The following is a 19,074-nucleotide window of genomic DNA, read 5'->3' as shown; positions in this document are numbered from 1 at the left end:
TAGAAGTACTAAGAGGAAGTGAATTTCAGCAGGAACGTTAACTGTACACATGTTTAGAACAGTTTGGAATGTTCTAGAACACAGGTATATAAGTTTTTAACTATGAAAATCAAATGAGTCTATAATGCAGTTTTACGAATAAGCATCATCGTTGCCCAACTCCGTTCTGTGGGACGTTAAATTACCAACATGACTTTGCACACATCATGCACCTTAAATTCTTCGCTTGGAAAGTTAACATACCGAATGAGAATTAATTTCTCTTGGAAACCCTGTTATCGCGAACTGCTGTTTTCATATGTACTGAACACAAACACACACACATGTCACTTAAGTAATCAATGATTTTCTTTTCCCTCCAGAAAATAACCATGTTAATAATAACCCTTTGTTAATGAAAATCTGTAATCATAAACTTTTTGCCTTTTCTATGAGACACTTAGTAGCAAAGACTGCCTAATGAACACTTGTTGCAAAAACCTTAACGTTGGAACGATTTGAATTACTGTTTCTTAAACACATAAATAAATGTTATTTCATCCCAGTACAGCGATCTCTTTTTTCTTTGTCAAATGTCGTTATTTTTCCAAAGTTAATCATGCCTTTGTAATTTTTATGGATGTGGCTGTGACTCGGTAGAACCCTTCTGTAAATCAGAGATCTCGTTAAATTTACCTTTAATGGTCCCAGTGATACTTTTGACTTATAGATATCCTTGCACCCGTAACCATTCCGATTATGAATTGGTGAATACCGACTCACACCCAAAATATCCTACAATGGGAATTGCAGCCCCATAGACATGCAACCATATAAATATAAATGCAAATAGAGAATTCAGTAGAGAGTTCAGTTCGAGTTTGTCAGTTCGACAGTCTAGAGTTAAGGGGGATAATCTTGATTCAAGATGAGAAAATGAAAAAAAGAAGAAAAAGAACTGAATCGACTCAGTGAGACACACACGAAAGAATAGCATGCATAAAGAGGTACACGTGTTGCATAGGAGACCATATTAGAGAGACGGCACTGATGAGGGGGAGATGACATACATTTTACAGTCTGTGGTTTCTTATAACATATATTGTAGGAGAGTTGACGGAGGGTGATCAGTTCTTATATCACAAGAGGAGGAGACAGTCATTACTTAGATGGAGAGGGAGACACATTACTTAGATGAGATATACACAAAGTTCATTATAAAGATGAATGGGAGCAATGTTCATATAAATGGTTTCACATTACCTTCAATTTGGTAGAAAGACGACACGAAGATGGCAGTTACAAAAATATGAGGTGTTCTTTTATTCCAATTGACCAGTCAAATGATGATCACATCTAGGAATTCAAGGTTGTTTTTGCATGTTTAAAACTTTCCCCTTTGCTTCTAAAGGGGAGGCCCCCCCTCTGATTCGATTCAGACTCGACTCTCGACCCCGTCTCTCTCTGTCTCATAATCTCGCTAAAACTAGCAAACTATATTGAGAATCTGTTTTCTGCTATGACGTCATGTATGGCTCTCAACGTGACACACTCATATGGAAACTCACGTGGCCTAAACATACGTGGTTCGCACATGTTCCCAAACCATTTCTGCAGACAAAGAATTCTCACTGATCTATTTTTCGACCTAAACTATTTTTCAACATATTTAAATTGCATTGTTCTTTATTTTCTCTGACCTTATTTTAATTCAGTTTTCATAAAAAGAATTGAACAATTAAAATTCCTTTTACAACAACATATCTAAACTGTTTTATGTGAAACTGAACAATGCGAAATTCCTTTCTGAATCTATTTCTGAACCTTGCTTACAAGGTTCGAATCTCAGTCTATCCTCATCTCATTTTTGCTTATCTAATGTTTTTCTTACCTACAAGAAAAGGGCTTTTTTCTTGTAACACACGTACACGAATAAGTTATATAGACTTCAGTATATATATATGGTTGGTTGGTTGGTTGTTTTTGTTTTACGGCATATCAACTTTTTTCAGGTTATTTAATGCCGAATCTAGTTATTTTGAGGAACGATTTTTAATAGAGTATATTTTTTTTTAAGTCGGATTCTATTTAACCCATAGTTGGGGCCCTAACAGGTACTATCACTCCTGGTCAGAGTGGACCTGGGAGCAATGGTAATTAAAGGGTGGCTCCACACTCCCCAAGGCCCGCAAGGTGGGGCCTCACCATCGGATATAGTTTTAGGTCATATCCAGGACCAGTATATATATATATATATATATATATATATATATATATATATATATATATATATATATATATATATATATATATAAAAAGATATAATATACACTATACATCTGGTTGTGCTACTGGTTTCTTCTCTCACAAAAGATCACCATTAGGTTGGAAATCCTACATTGCTGGAAAGGTTAGGTTTGTTGATGTCTGTGAAAAACTGAATCACATTCAAAACGCTAACAAGTGAAGCATGCATGGTACCCCATGAGTCCACAACGAATGAGGCATAAGAAAGATGACCAAGTTTAACATTTGCCCCACCCCCCCATTTAGCCCCAAAAGTCCCCAGGAGCCATCAAATCCTGGTGAAAATGTACAAATGGTGCAGTTTTAGGCCTTAACATATGTAAACTTGAGTTCTGCACCATGCAAAAAAAAAAAAAAAAAAGAAATGACCAAGTCCATCATGTGGCCTCTGTATATAAATAAAGTTAGAGTGGATAGCTTATAACTCTTTCTGATTTAAGAAATACGTTTTCGATGGGTAGAGTTTCTTTTTCAATTTAACACTTTTTCTGAGTTTATCTCGATGAAGTTGGCAATTTCTGGCGACGTGAATTCCTCTTGGCAGTTACATGGCGACTCTCTTTGATTCTCTCAAATCCTTTGTTTTTATTGAGCCATTATTTACCCCGCTCTGGTGCTACGATTATCGTATTTCCCTCTTCTCTATTTTATCTTCCTTTTTCCTTCTCCTAATAATCACATGCTATCTCTTTTTCTCTCTCTCACTTTCCTTCTTTCTTCTTTTCTTTACCTAAATAACTTTTCCAGAATGATAAATTCATTGTGAGAATATCTGTCAGCAATTTGTCAGTAACAACCTAATTGATCTTCATGTTCCTCTTGATTTTACCAGCTGGTCTGTTCAATTTGTGAGGATCCACCAGCAAGGTTGGTAAACGTTGCCCAGGATCTATAATATCGCCACAAGAAGAACAAAAGTGGCAAGAGGAATGGAATGGCGTAAATAATCATAAGATTATGACAACAGAATATTCTTTTCATTGTTTTGACTCTCGAGTATATATCGGACACAGTTAATCAACTGAGAACCACATCAGTCTATATAAAAGCCGTAATCATAAGAGAATTAGAGCAGAGAGAGAGAGAGAGAGAGAGAGAGAGAGAGAGAGAGATGGAGAGAGAGAGAGAGAGGGAGAGGAAAGGGAAGCAGATAAAGAGGAATGGAAGGAGAGAAAAAAAGGTCTAATATGATATCACAGTGTATTCTAGTATTTTGAAACCCTTTGTAAAGATATGATTATTAAACAATCTATCTATATGTCTATAAAAGTGAACATGTCTGTGTGTCTGTCTGTGTACATTTCCCTACGCAATAACTCTGTCAATTTTTAGACTACAGACTTGAAATTTGATATACAGGGTACTGAGATTTGGGAAAATCTATGTGATCAGTTTTCGGCCAGAAATTTGGCTATTAAGAGATCAAAATTCAACGATTTGACCTTTGAGAACTCTACCAAACTCCTCCAACAATTTTGGGTCTAAACACTTGAAATTTTAGATATAGGTTACTTGAACATGGATCTAACCTAATAATTTGATTTGAGCCCAAAACAATAAATGTTAAGGGGTCATAATAGGGGTCAAAGTTAAAAAAATTGACCTTTTTTTTTTTTTGCTCAGCATACACCTCCAAACACCCGGGCAATGCCGGGCACCCATGCTAGTATATCTATAAAAGTGAACATGTCTGTGTGTCTGTCTGTGTACATTTCCCTACACAATATCTCTGTCAATTTTCAGTCTACAGATTCGAAATTTGATATACAGGGTAGTGAGATTTGGGAAAATCTTTGTAATCCGTTTTCGGCCAGAAATTTGGCTGTTAAGTGGTCAAAGTTCAACGATTTGACCTTTGAGAAGTCTACTGAACTCCTCCGCCAATTTTGGGTATAAACAATTGAAATTTTAGATATAGGTTCCTTGGACATGGATCTAACCTAATAATTTGATTTGAGCCCAAAACAATAAATTTTAAGGGGTCATAATAGGGGTTAAAGTTAAAAAGATTTTTACCTCTGCGGTCTCTACCAAATTACTCAGACAATTTCTGGTCTAAACATTTGAAATTTTACATAAAGGATATTCAGAGACAGTGCAAGCTTTTAAATCGGTTTGGGTCAAAAATTTGAGCTACCAATATATAAATGTATGTATGTATGTTTGCATGTCTGCCTAAAACTTTCGACAGAGGCGACTGATTTTCACAAGAACAGTATCCCTTTGAAGCTTGACCCTTCAGACGACAAATACCAAAAAATTGGCTAAAAACATTAATATCTTCACCCTCAACTGGGCACTTTTCTACAGGGAGGGGTCGCTTTTTACACCAATATTTTCGAAAGTCATCCCCTCTTTTCGATTGTCTAACCTTAATTTAAACTTATGTCACTTCTGGTTTGGTAGTGGTTGTAACAGCAAAGACGTCAGGTTCTTTTCCTGTTCTTTTCCTCCTTCACGGTACAGGTTCAAACCTGCCTTCCTACTACCATTTTTTTTTTTTTTTGCTCAACACTTGGGCAATGCCGGGTTGAAATGCTAGTGTCAAATAATTCATTAATTTAACTAGAAGAACACCTGTTCAAGGCGAAGTAAAATTAATTTTCAGAACAGAACGATTTGTCACTGCTTAAAGAGATCAAAATCAAGATATAAAGTGGCTAGACCTTATATCTTGAAACCTTATTCCAAGTTTTATCAAAATCTATTTCATGAGTTTGATTTTTGGAAAATGTCTAAACTTTAAGGATTAACCTAAGGGTCTCAAGAAGGAATTAAAATTTGGAGACTCTTATTTACTTTGTGCATTTTTTATTTTTGTTTTTACATAAGAGTCATCACTTATGAAGACCCAAAGGCCACCTGAGGATAAGGATTAATGAGTGTACAGTAGTTACTGAGACAACAGCATATTAAGAGTTGGGGTGGAAATGGGGTAGAAATAGATTATTTAGTGAGGTGGGGGGGGGGGCTGTTCAACAAAAACTTATTTACATTGGACCTTAAGACGACCATATTGTAGTCAGCTAGAAAGCAGGCTAGCAGAACAGAGTTCCACAGGTGGGAAGTTCTAGGAAAGAAGCTTTGTTCATGAAATTTGCATTTAGATTTAAGTGCAGATAGAGAGTGGGGGGAAGTAATTGTTGATGGTTGTTGAAGCTAGACGAGTGCTTTTTGTGAAAGTTTGGCAAGGGGGGGCATAGATTGAAGCTCAGATGAGTTTTTGCTATGAAAATAACGATAGAACCAATACAGGCTTGCAATATCTCTTCTGTGGGCAAGAGGTTGCAGGGAAGAAAAAAGGGCATCACCCACTAGGTTTCGAAGTCAGTTTTGAACTTTTTCAATGAAGGATAGCAGCTCTCACCCAGATATGGTGATACTACCCCATTTTAAGACGTATCTAGCTCTTATACAGGTAGAGGATTGCGTTGGAAGTTAAGATATTTTTTGGAACGGTAAAATGATGCAACCATTTTTCCGGTGATTTAATGTCAGTCTTCTATTTCAGGTCAGGAATAAAGGTCAGACCCAAAAAATTGTCAAAACAAGGAGCCTCTTTGAGACAAAAGCCATTCATATCAATTGAGGCCAAGTGGAGATCAGAGTGTTTATGGTGAAAAGATAGAAGCTTTGTTTTGGATGCATTAAAATGTTATAGCTATGGACGAAAATCTGAAATATTTCAATTTTCAAATGGGGAATTATACACGTATTATACCTTCTAAAATCCTTTATAATACTCTAAAGAAATGGAAATTTGGAAAATATTAATTGATCAATTTCTATTGCTAAAATTTCAGAGAGTTGCCAACCTGATAGGTCTTGAACTGTCATCTAAACATCAGCCTCTGTCCCATCGATGAAATGTTACATCCCTCTGTTTGTTCTACAAGTATTTTAATGGTAAATGCTCTGATGAACTACGAGCCCTTGTACCCCCTCAACGTAAATACGTCCAACAAATCCGACAAGCAGCTAAATTCCACCCCTTCACAGTAGAGATCCCTAGATGTAAGAAAGCCTTCTACTCCAATAGTTTCTTACCCATAACTGCTAGACTTTGGAACTCCCTTCCGGGATTCTGCTTTCCCAACTGTACTGACATGCAGAAGTTCAAGTGTAATGTGAACAGACATCTTGCTACTCATCTCCCTTCATAATGTCCCTGCAGCTTATGCCCCATACTTCAAAGTGGCACTGTGCCTTATTTGGGGTGAATATTGAATAATAATAATAATAATAATAATAATAATAATAATAAAAAGTATATGTCTATTCTCTAATGTTGAATGAGAATAAGTCCAAAGGGAGATAACTAAGATAAGTAAGCTCTAATCTCTGCTCTAAAATTTGCCAAAACTGAATTTTTTTTGGTTTTTTTACTCACATTCGCCTCTAACAAGGTATATCGCCACTTGGACGTAAGGATATACTATTTGGGATCATGCCTAGGAAAGATTAACAAAATGTTGGTTTACATTACATTTAAACTTCTGCATATCAGTACAGTCAGAGAAGCAGATAACAGAAAGAGAATTCCGAAGTGTAGCTGATCGAGGAAAGAAACTATTAGAGTAGAAAGCTTTCTGACATTTAGGGACCTCAACAGTGAAGGGGTATGATTTTGTTGCAAAGTGGGTTTGTCAGGGATATGTACATCGAAGGGGCACAAGTGCAACGAGTTTATCAGAGCACATTCCATCAAAATATTTGTAAAACAGGCACGGAGATACAACATTGCGGCGATGGGACAGGGGTTGGAGCTTAGTTGACAAAGTGGGACCTATTAGACTGAAAACACTTTTTTAGACCCTATCCAAGTAGAAGAGACAAGTGGTAGATGCACCAGCCCAGATGTGGCAGCAATACTCCATGATTAGGTGAATGGTGGCCTTGTAAATACATTTTTTTTTTTTTTTTCACAGTGATCACCACTTATCAAGGCCCGGAAGTCACTCAGAGATAAGGGTTATTGCAAGTACATTACGTTAGTGTGGAGATTTGATGAAGTGTTTACTTAAGGGGGCGGTTCATTAGGAATTTGTTAACATTGGACTTGAACACATCCAAGTTGTAGTACGGTGGGAAGCAGGCAGACGGAACAGAGTTCCACAGGCGTGCAGTTCTAAGAAAGAAGCTTTGTTCATGGAATCCGCGTTTTGATTTAGGCACAGATATAGAGTGGGGGAAATTTTTCACAGTGGATTCAGCTAGACGGGTGTTTTTCGCAAAAGATTGGCGAGGGGGGGACCAAAGATTGGAGTTCAGACGAGCACCTGCCATGGAAATAACGATAAAACAAGGATAGGCTCGCAACGTCTCTTCTGTGGGAGAGAGGTTGCAGGGTAGAGAAAAGGGCATCCCCCACTAAGCTACAAAGTCTATTTTGTACTCTGTCAAGGCAGGATAGGCTGTTTTTAGCAGCTCCTGCCCAGATATGGCAACAGTATTCCATCCTTGGACGTACTTGGCTTTTATATAGATAGAGAATTGCATCAGTAGTGAGATATCTTCTGGAGCGGTAGAAGGATCCCACCATCTTTCCAGCGACCTTGGCAACAGACTTGATGTACGTGTTCCATTTCAGATCAGGAGTAAAGGTCAAACACAGAAGCTTGTTAAAACACGGGGCCTCACCCAGACGAGAGCCATACATCACAATTGATGCTAGATGGGGATCAGAGCATTGATGATGTAAGGATAGGAGTTTGGTTTTGGATGCATTAAAGGTAACCAGCCACATTTTCCCCAACTGAACCACGCGCTCGAGATTAGAGGAGAGAGAATCAGAGAGAACTCTGTCATTTACAGCCTTTGATGTGTTGTCGTAGATGGTCGTGTCATCAGCATAGATGTCAACGAATGATTTAAGTATGTGTTTAGAGAGGTCATTGATGTAGATCAGGAAGAGAGTTGGGCCCAGGATTGACCCCTGAGGGACTCCAGCATTTATATTGCAGGCCTCCAATTTTTGTCCATCTACCACTACTCTTATGAGCCTATCGGAGAGAAATGATTTAATAATTGAGAAAACATTTCCAGTTATACCGTAGCTGGAAATCTTGTGAAGTAGACCCTTATGCCATACCTTGTCGAAGGCCTTTGATATGTCAAGAGCAATTGCCCTAGAAAGGAAGCCTTTGTCAAGAGATTCACTAATCCTGTGGGATATAACCGTCAGCACATCTGCGGTAGATCTTGCAGAGCGGAAACCATATTGTGTGTCACTAAGAAGGTTATTCCTGCTGAGGTGGTTGACTATTTCTCTATTTAATATGGATTCCAGCAACTTACTCATAACACGCAGGAGACTTATTGGTCTGTACTGAGAGGGAGATGATTTATTACCTGAATTCTTAAATACAGGGCAAACTGATGAGGTCTTCCAGGGAGTCGGAAAGCACTTCTCCTTAAGGCAGTATGGGAGCAAGTTCTGGTTGAAGCTTTTTTAACACTATAATTGGGGTGCCATCAGGGTCAGTTGCTTTACTGGAATCTAGGTTCTTGATTAGCTTGGCGACCTCATGCACGGATATTTGTATGTTACCTAGCTTGTTATGTGTTATAGGAGGAAATATAGGGAGTTGATGGCCTTCGTCGCATAGGGTAGAATTAGCTGCAAAGTTCTTTGCAAATAGTTTGGCCTTGTCTGACGCTGACGAGATGACCTCTGGTCCATTGATAATTGTTGGGATAGAATGCACACTTCTGTTCAGGATCCTATTTGTTATTTGCCAAAACTGGTGGGAACCAAGCCGCTGATCAGCTACCTTGGATTTAACAGACTGGGCATATAGCTCTCTTGCAGTTTTTATTACTCTTTTACAGTGGTTGCTGGCAGTCCTGAAAGCAGCTTTAGTCTCAGTGCATCTATTACGTTGGTAGCTATGGAAAAAGTGATTTCTGTGCGCGATAGCAGCAGAACATTCTGGGGAGAACCATGGCTGGCTGTTAGGTTTTTGTTGGAATTTTTTAGATGGTATGAATTGGTCTATGCCTACAATTAACCATTCGGTCAGATCTGATACTATAGAGGACACTTCCTTTTTAAACATGGAGTGCAGAGGTAAATCAAATATGAATGTACGGAAGCTATCCCAGTCAGCCATAGAGTATCAGTATACAGTACGGTGGAGGGGTACGTCTGGGGGCTTCTTATATTTCGTTTTTATACGACGGAGTGGTCGGAGGATCCTAGAAGAGAATGAACGGAACATGAACATAGCTCAGGGGAAGTTGAGAGAAAAAGGTCTAGGAGGCTTGCATATTGACCGGGTGTATCGGGCACACGGGTGGGTTCGCAAACAATCTGAGTGAGGTCATAAGCAATGGCAAAATCATGACAAAACCTCCTCTCATCATCTGTCTTATTTGAATGGGTCAGCCATTCCACATTATGGACGTTGAAGCTACCACAGATGTGGATGTTAGCCGAGGGATATGAAGACAGTATGTGGTCTATTTTCTCAGATATGCTCTTAAAGATAGTAACTCCGCTGTTGTGGGGCCGATAGAGGGCAAATATAAATGTAGTGGTGTTAGCAAGTGCAACCCTGAAGCACATATAGGGTAAATTAGGATCTTCTCTAGAGATATCCCTGCCACACGGGAAGCCATCCTTAATGTAGGCACATATTCCATGCTCATGGCGATCTTGGGGGTCAGATTTAGCTGTTAAATTAGAGTATCCGTTAATTATGAACTCATCTAAGGAAGTGGTCGGCCCTATTCCAGTTTCACTTAGAAATAATATGTCCGGTTTCGTCTCCTGTAATTGGGTTTCAACCTCTGGAAGGTTGGAACGTAGACCCCTGATGTTGGAGAAGGAGACCTGGTAGTAGGGGTCTACGTTGGAAGATGGGGTTCTAGGTTTAATCGAGTTTTTATTCTGGATATATTTCATGTTGAGGTTTTGGGATTTGTGGAATAGGTCGGCATACTTGGTTAGAGCAGTACAGAGAGGGAAATTAAGAGAGAAAAAGACAGGAAAATTTTTTTTTTTTTTGTAGCACACGAAAAGGTAAAGCCGTAACAATTACCCACTAGTATGGCATCGAGAGGCCCCACCAGAGACTACTGCATGGTCCAGATCCACTCACCAAAGGGCAATACAGCAGTCCCAGTACTTTGCGCCTGCTGATAGGACAGCCTCCTTAGTGGTTAATCCAAGGTTCGGGTCCCTGACTATCAGGTGGATAACGTCAGCCCAGACAAAACGTTTACCTCCAGCACCCTTACTAGTGACATGGCCACAAGGACAGACAGAGACAGAAAAATTTCCGACATTTCAGACTACTGGTCACCAAGTACTACCGACCTTTAAGCAGCTTTTTCTTCACCCTTTGTCAGAAAAATCACTCATTGAATGAGGACTGAATGACAAAATAGGAGAAGCAAGAGTTACTGGAGCTGCCGCTAACACATCCACTGTATTATCTACTCTCCATTTAAAAAAAAAAAAAAAAAAAAGAAGGGGGGGGGGAGAGGAGGGGAATGGGTACAAGTGACTTATTTATATCTAAGTAGTAAGTCCGGTGCTTAGTTAACAATTCAGGACACTTTTGATGATAATCTCCCCTCCCATATTAATGGGTGGAAGTTTGTCGTTATCTATCGAGTTTGAATCATTAGAGTTTCACCTTATAATTAATTAAAATCCAATAATTAACTATTATCAATTTGTAAAGTCGGCTTAATATTAATTTACATTCGAGGTTGGGTATTTCAAGGTTTTACTTTAGGAGGTTCGTTTTCATGGGTAACTTTTTCTTTGCACTGTATTATATTTCGAATGTACTTGAACATAAGGCTAACTATATTAGATGGTTTGATTGGCCAGCAAGGAAGCAAGCATTTTCAATACAGGCAAGCTTGCAGTAATAGTATATATTAAGTATACTACTTAAATAAAGTCCTAAGTTTATCTACTCTAATAGAGAATAATTTCCGGCATTTTTTTATTTTTTTTTTTATCGTTAGTTTCCGGCATTTTGTTTGTTTTTATCGTTTACTTTGTAGCATGGGGGGGGGGGTGACGGATAAGACAAGAGAATACAGACAAAATACATAATACAGACAAAATACATAATACAGGCAAAATACATAATACAGGCAAAATACATAATACAGACAAAATACATAATACAGACAAAATACATAATACAGGCAAAATACATAATACAGACAAAATACATAATACAGGCAAAATACATAATACAGACAAAATACATAATACAGACAAAATACATAATACAGACAAAATACATAATACAGGCAAAATACATAATACAGACAAAATACATAATACAGGCAAAATACATAATATAGACAAAATACATAATACAGACAAAATACATAATACAGGCAAAATACATAATACAGACAAAATACATAATACAGACAAAATACATAATACAGGCAAAATACATAATACAGACAAAATACATAATACAGACAAAATACATAATACAGACAAAATACATAATACAGGCAAAATACATAATACAGACAAAATACATAATACAGGCAAAATACATAATACAGACAAAATACATAATACAGACAAAATACATAATACAGGCAAAATACATAATACAGACAAAATACATAATACAGGCAAAATACATAATACAGACAAAATACATAATACAGACAAAATACATAATACAGGCAAAATACATAATACAGGCAAAATACATAATACAGACAAAATACATAATACAGGCAAAATACATAATACAGACAAAATACATAATACAGACAAAATACATAATACAGGCAAAATACATAATACAGGCAAAATACATAATACAGGCAAAATACATAATACAGACAAAAGACATAATACAGACAAAATACATAATACAGACAAAATACATAATACAGACAAAATACATAATACAGGCAAAATACATAATACAGGCAAAATACATAATACAGGCAAAATACATAATACAGACAAAATACATAATACAGGCAAAATACATAATACAGGCAAAATACATAATACAGGCAAAATACATAATACAGACAAAATACATAATACAGACAAAATACATAATACAGGCAAAATACATAATACAGACAAAATACATAATACAGGCAAAATACATAATACAGGCAAAATACATAATACAGACAAAATACATAATACAGACAAAATACATAATACAGACAAAATACATAATACAGACAAAATACATAATACAGACAAAATACATAATACAGGCAAAATACATAATACAGACAAAATACATAATACAGACAAAATACATAATACAGACAAAATACATAATACAGGCAAAATACATAATACAGACAAAATACATAATACAGACAAAATACATAATACAGACAAAATACATAATACAGACAAAATACATAATACAGGCAAAATACATAATACAGACAAAATACATAATACAGACAAAATACATAATACAGACAAAATACATAATACAGGCAAAATACATAATACAGGCAAAATACATAATACAGGCAAAATACATAATACAGACAAAATACATAATACAGACAAAATACATAATACAGACAAAATACATAATACAGGCAAAATACATAATACAGGCAAAATACACAATACAGACAAAATACATAATACAGACAAAATACATAATACAGGCAAAATACATAATACAGGCAAAATACATAATACAGGCAAAATACATAATACAGACAAAATACATAATACAGACAAAATACATAATACAGACAAAATACATAATACAGGCAAAATACATAATACAGGCAAAATACATAATACAGACAAAATACATAATACAGACAAAATACATAATACAGACAAAATACATAATACAGGCAAAATACATAATACAGGCAAAATACATAATACAGACAAAATACATAATACAGACAAAATACATAATACAGACAAAATACATAATACAGGCAAAATACATAATACAGGCAAAATACATAATACAGACAAAATACATAATACAGACAAAATACATAATACAGACAAAATACATAATACAGGCAAAATACATAATACAGGCAAAATACATAATACAGACAAAATACATTATACAGACAAAATACATAATACAGACAAAATACATAATACAGACAAAATACATAATACAGACAAAATACATAATACAGACAAAATACATAATACAGACAAAATACATAATACAGGCAAAATACATAATACAGACAAAATACATAATACAGACAAAATACATAATACAGACAAAATACATAATACAGGCAAAATACATAATACAGACAAAATACATAATACAGACAAAATACATAATACAGACAAAATACATAATACAGACAAAATACATAATACAGGCAAAATACATAATACAGACAAAATACATAATACAGACAAAATACATAATACAGACAAAATACATAATACAGACAAAATACATAATACAGGCAAAATACATAATACAGGCAAAATACATAATACAGACAAAATACATAATACAGACAAAATACATAATACAGGCAAAATACATAATACAGACAAAATACATAATACAGACGAAATAAATAATACAGACAAAATACATAATACAGACAAAATACATAATACAGACAAAATACATAATACAGGCAAAATACATAATACAGACAAAATACATAATACAGGCAAAATACATAATACAGGCAAAATACATAATACAGGCAAAATACATAATACAGGCAAAATACATAATACAGACAAAATACATAATACAGACAAAATACATAATACAGGCAAAATACATAATACAGGCAAAATACATAATACAGACAAAATACATAATACAGGCAAAATACATAATACAGACAAAATACATAATACAGACAAAATACATAATACAGACAAAATACATAATACAGACAAAATACATAATACAGGCAAAATACATAATACAGACAAAATACATAATACAGACAAAATACATAATACAGACAAAATACATAATACAGGCAAAATACATAATACAGACAAAATACATAATACAGGCAAAATACATAATACAGACAAAATACATAATACAGACAAAATACATAATACAGGCAAAATACATAATACAGGCAAAATACATAATACAGACAAAATACATAATACAGACAAAATACATAATACAGGCAAAATACATAATACAGGCAAAATACATAATACAGGCAAAATACATAATACAGACAAAATACATAATACAGACAAAAGACATAATACAGACAAAATACATAATACAGACAAAATACATAATACAGGCAAAATACATAATACAGGCAAAATACATAATACAGGCAAAATACATAATACAGACAAAATACATAATACAGACAAAATACATAATACAGACAAAATACATAATACAGACAAAATACATAATACAGGCAAAATACATAATACAGACAAAATACATAATACAGACAAAATACATAATACAGACAAAATACATAAAATGCAAGCAAAAGTAAAAGAAAAAGGAATATCACATACTTAACAAATGAAGCATGCATGGTTCCCCGTGAGTGCACAGTGAACAAGGCATAAAAAAAATGACTAAGTTCAGACTCCCCTCCCCCTATTAAGCCCCAAAAGTCCCCAGGAGACGTCAAATCCTGGTTAAAATGAACAAACGGTGCAGTTTTAGGCTTTAACATATGTAAATTTGAGTTCTACACCATGCAAAAAAAGAAAGGACTAAGTCCATCATTTGCCCCCCCCCTCATAGTTAGCCTCAAAAGTCCCCAATGTCTTAACATATTTAAATTTGAGTTCAGCACCATGCAAAACTGCTAAATAGACATAGACAGAAAATTTTGGACAAATATGGTAAAATAGTCCGAAAAATGGAGTGTTTTTATTAGCCCTAAAAGAGCCCCTGGGGCACACCCAAGAATTATCGTGAAGTATAGACAAACAGAATTATATAGAAATCAGTTTGTTACAACTTTTCAGAAAGTTTTATAAGAATCGAAGGCATTAATAATAAGCACAAAAGTGTCAATTGTAACCATTTTAACCCGAAAAGCGGGGTTGGGGGTTGGGGGTTGGGGGCTGGGGGGTTATCGAGTTTTACCCGGAAAATCCGTTCTGTTACTTTTTACTCATATCATGTTTAATGTTTGGTAAAATTTGAAAAAATTCCAAGGCGTAGTTATTGAGAAAAGTGTGGACAGCCGAACGGACGAATGTGAATTTACAGCTCCACCCTCCTTTTGTTGGAGGACCAAAAATTAGAAATATAGGAACATAGTGAACAGAAGACAAAAGCTCTTAGGAGCATATTATTTTATTTTATTTTTTTTGTTACATTTTCACCCTAAACAAGGCACGTTGCCACTTTGATGTAGGGGGCTACTATCAGGGACCTAAGTTGCAGGGGTACTATGTAGGGAGTTTAGCAGCAAAATGTCTGTTCACAGTACATTTGAACTTCTGCATGTCAGTACAGTTGGGGAAGCAGGAAACCAGAAGAGAATTCCAAAGTCCTGCAGTTGTGGGGAAGAAGCTATTAGAGTAAAAGGCTTTCTTACATCTAGGGATCTCGCTGCTTGTCGGGTTTGTCGAGGGTACTTTCGTCGAGGGGGTACAAGGGCTTGTAATTCGTCAGAGCATCCACCATTAAAATACTTGTAAAACAAGCAGAGGGATGCAACATTTCATCGGTGGGACAAGGGCTGAAGTTTAGATGACAGTTCGGGACCTATTAGGTTGGCGACTCTCTTTTGGATCCTATCCAGGAGCGAGAGACTAGTAGCAGATGCACCAGCCCAAATGTGACAGCAGTACTCCATACATGGGCGAATGGTGACTTTGTAAAGGTACAGGATACTTTCAGGCGTAAGTAACTTTCTAGCACGATAGAGAGAGCCCACCTTTTTTGCAGCAGCCTTAGCAATGATCTCGATGTATCTATTTCAACTCATGTTTCCTGTAAATGCTAAGCCAAGGAGCTTGAACGAAGTGCTCTCAAGTAAAGTATCTCTAGCCATAGCTATTGGTAGTCGCTAAGGTTTCATGTAATTATTAAAGGAAACGAGCTTTGTCTCGGCAGCGTTGAACGTTACCATCCATTTTTAACCCCATTCCACTACAGACTAAAGGTCTTCCTCTAAAGTTTCGGCTATTACCTTAGATATGTGCTCATTAGTTTTCCCCACATACGTGCTATAGAGTGGTGTCGTCGGCAAATATACCCATCTCAGAGACAATTTTATCAGGTAAGTCATTTATGAATATCAGAAATAATAAAGGTCCAAGTAATACCATAGGATTTTATTTTCATGAGAAGACCATCGTGCCATACCCTGTCAAAAGCCTTAGATATATCTAGGGCTACTGCCCTCCCCTCTCCTGCCTTATCCAGTGCTTGGTATAAACGTTTAAGAAAAAAAATATACTTCTTTTGCTGAAGACTATTTTACTATTTGAAATTAATAAAAAAAATCTAATGATTTTTATTAAAATATTTGCATCTTAAACATGATTTCAAATAAATTTTGTCTATATTCAAAATTTCCAATTTCTTCACAATGTTTTTTTTTTTTTTTTACAAAGGAGTCATCACTTATCAAGGCCCAGAATTCACTCGAGGATAAAGGTTTATGAGTGTATACAGTGGTCAAAAGGAACATGTCGTAGTAATCGTTAGTAGTGGTAAATTGGATTACTTAAAGGAACGGTTCATCAAGAATTTGTTCACATTGGACTTGAAGACAACCATATTGTAGCCAGTTGGAAAGCAGGAAAACGGAACAGAGTTCCACAGGAGTGCAGTTCTAAGCTTTGTTTATGGAATCTACGTTTAAGTTTAGGTACAGATAAAGAGTCGGGGAAATTATTGATAGTGGTTTCAGCTAGACAAGTGCTTTTCATGAAAGTCAGGACGGGGGAGAGGTGACCATAGATTGGATCATCTACATCCCTTTGATTTCATTAAATATATATGTGTGTGTGTGTGTGTGTGCACGCGCACACACACACACACACACACACATATATATAATTTAAAGGAGATTAGAACAATAGTCTAAAGAGCTGAGTGTATTTCAATCTAACAGTGAAATTACTAGTTTAATTAAAATACAGGAAAGAGAAAGTGCTCGTTGTAATTTAGATATATAATAAGCTCGATAGGTAAATATCACAGAACTAATTCAATATTAAGTAATGTGATTGATAATTTAAAATTTAAAATCAAATTATAATTAAATTAAAAATCCGTTTCATAAGAAGGAACAACAACAAAATCAATTATCTGTACGATCGTTTCGGAAAACAGTGCTTTTTATTGTGGTAGACATCAAGTTACGGACAATAATTATTACATATAGTTTTTTAATAAGCAAGGTCTCCTCGTCAGCAAATTTTTTTTTCCGAAACGATCGTACAGATAATTGATTTTGTTTGTTGTCCCTTCTTATGAAACGGATTTTTAATTTAATTATAATTTGAGTTTAAATTTTAAATTATCAATCACATTACTTAATATATATATATATATATATATATACAATTTATGAAAAATGATAAGGAGTGGGATAACAAAAGATACTCAAATTAAAAAAAATGAATAAGATAGATAAGTAACTCTCATCTCCCAATCCTTTTTCAATGTATAATATGCACTGTTTTTCCGATTTGTTTTAGACTACGTGCTTAAAAAAAAGAATTCAAATTAAAGATATGTTCTCCATCTTACATTTTGCAACAAAATCTGACTTCTGGCTCAATAGCATCACGAGAAAAGTATATTTTTAATTAAGGAAGAAGAAATAAAACTTATTCTGATGATGGATATTTTACAATCCAAAATTAATCTATATAAATAAAACAGTAGATGTATGTGTGTCAATTTTTAATCGGTAAAGTGTAGTATCTGTTCTTCAGATGCTGCATTTCCATTTCTTGTTCTCTTTCGGTGGAGGAGAAATCCTTCACGACTGAGACAATTTTTTATATTTTTGTACCTTTTCTCCACGTTAAAAAATGACCCTGGTGTCTCGTGGGGAGGCATAGTGAATAGGTACTGGTCACATAACACTGAAATTAACAGGAAATAGTAAATATACACCAAGAATGGTTTATAAAGAGTAAAATCTTTGTTTGGATGGATGAATAATGCATACAGAAGTTGGCAAATTGAAATGCAAAATGTTCATTTAAACTTGCCGACATATTTGTATTATATATTATTTTTTTTTAATCTTTTGAGATGAGGCTTCATAATTTGTGTACTGATTCACGGCCCATGGCGCAGTGGATAGAGATGAGTCTCTACTGTTCCAGATAAGCATTGTCTGAAGATAACGGTTTCAATCCTACCCAAAGCAGCCCAGAGGATTAGTTGGCCAAAAACGTGGTGAGACAACAACTATGGAAGGCAGTAATTACTGGAGATACAGTTACGAGAGTCTGCATTCCTATCCCATCACGATTAACCACCTGAAGAAGGCCAGAGGATGAGTTGGAAACATAGTGAAACAACAGCAACTATAATGATGAGGATAACAGTCCACAAAAAAGCAATACACATATTTGTATTAGTTTGCACATGCATAAAACTAATCACAGCTAAAAGTGGTTTAATTTTAAAACTTTCTTATCTGTCTGTCAAATAATAGGCAACGTGGTTAAAGAGCTAAATGTTTTGGTTTCGATTCTAGCTGATGGCACCAAAGTCATTTTTTTTTTTTTTTACTTGTGAAATCAGTACTATAGATTAGGTACAATATAATATTCAATAGAGAATTGGTTTTGTAATAATAAATACAAAATCTGCATAA

This window comes from Euprymna scolopes, chromosome 15 (assembly GCF_053919585.1).
Source record: "Euprymna scolopes isolate OS-2025 chromosome 15, ASM5391958v1, whole genome shotgun sequence".
Taxonomy (NCBI): Eukaryota; Metazoa; Mollusca; class Cephalopoda; order Sepiida; family Sepiolidae; genus Euprymna; species Euprymna scolopes.
The sequence above is the reverse complement of the archived record's forward strand: the minus strand, read 5'-3'. Positions refer to the sequence as shown.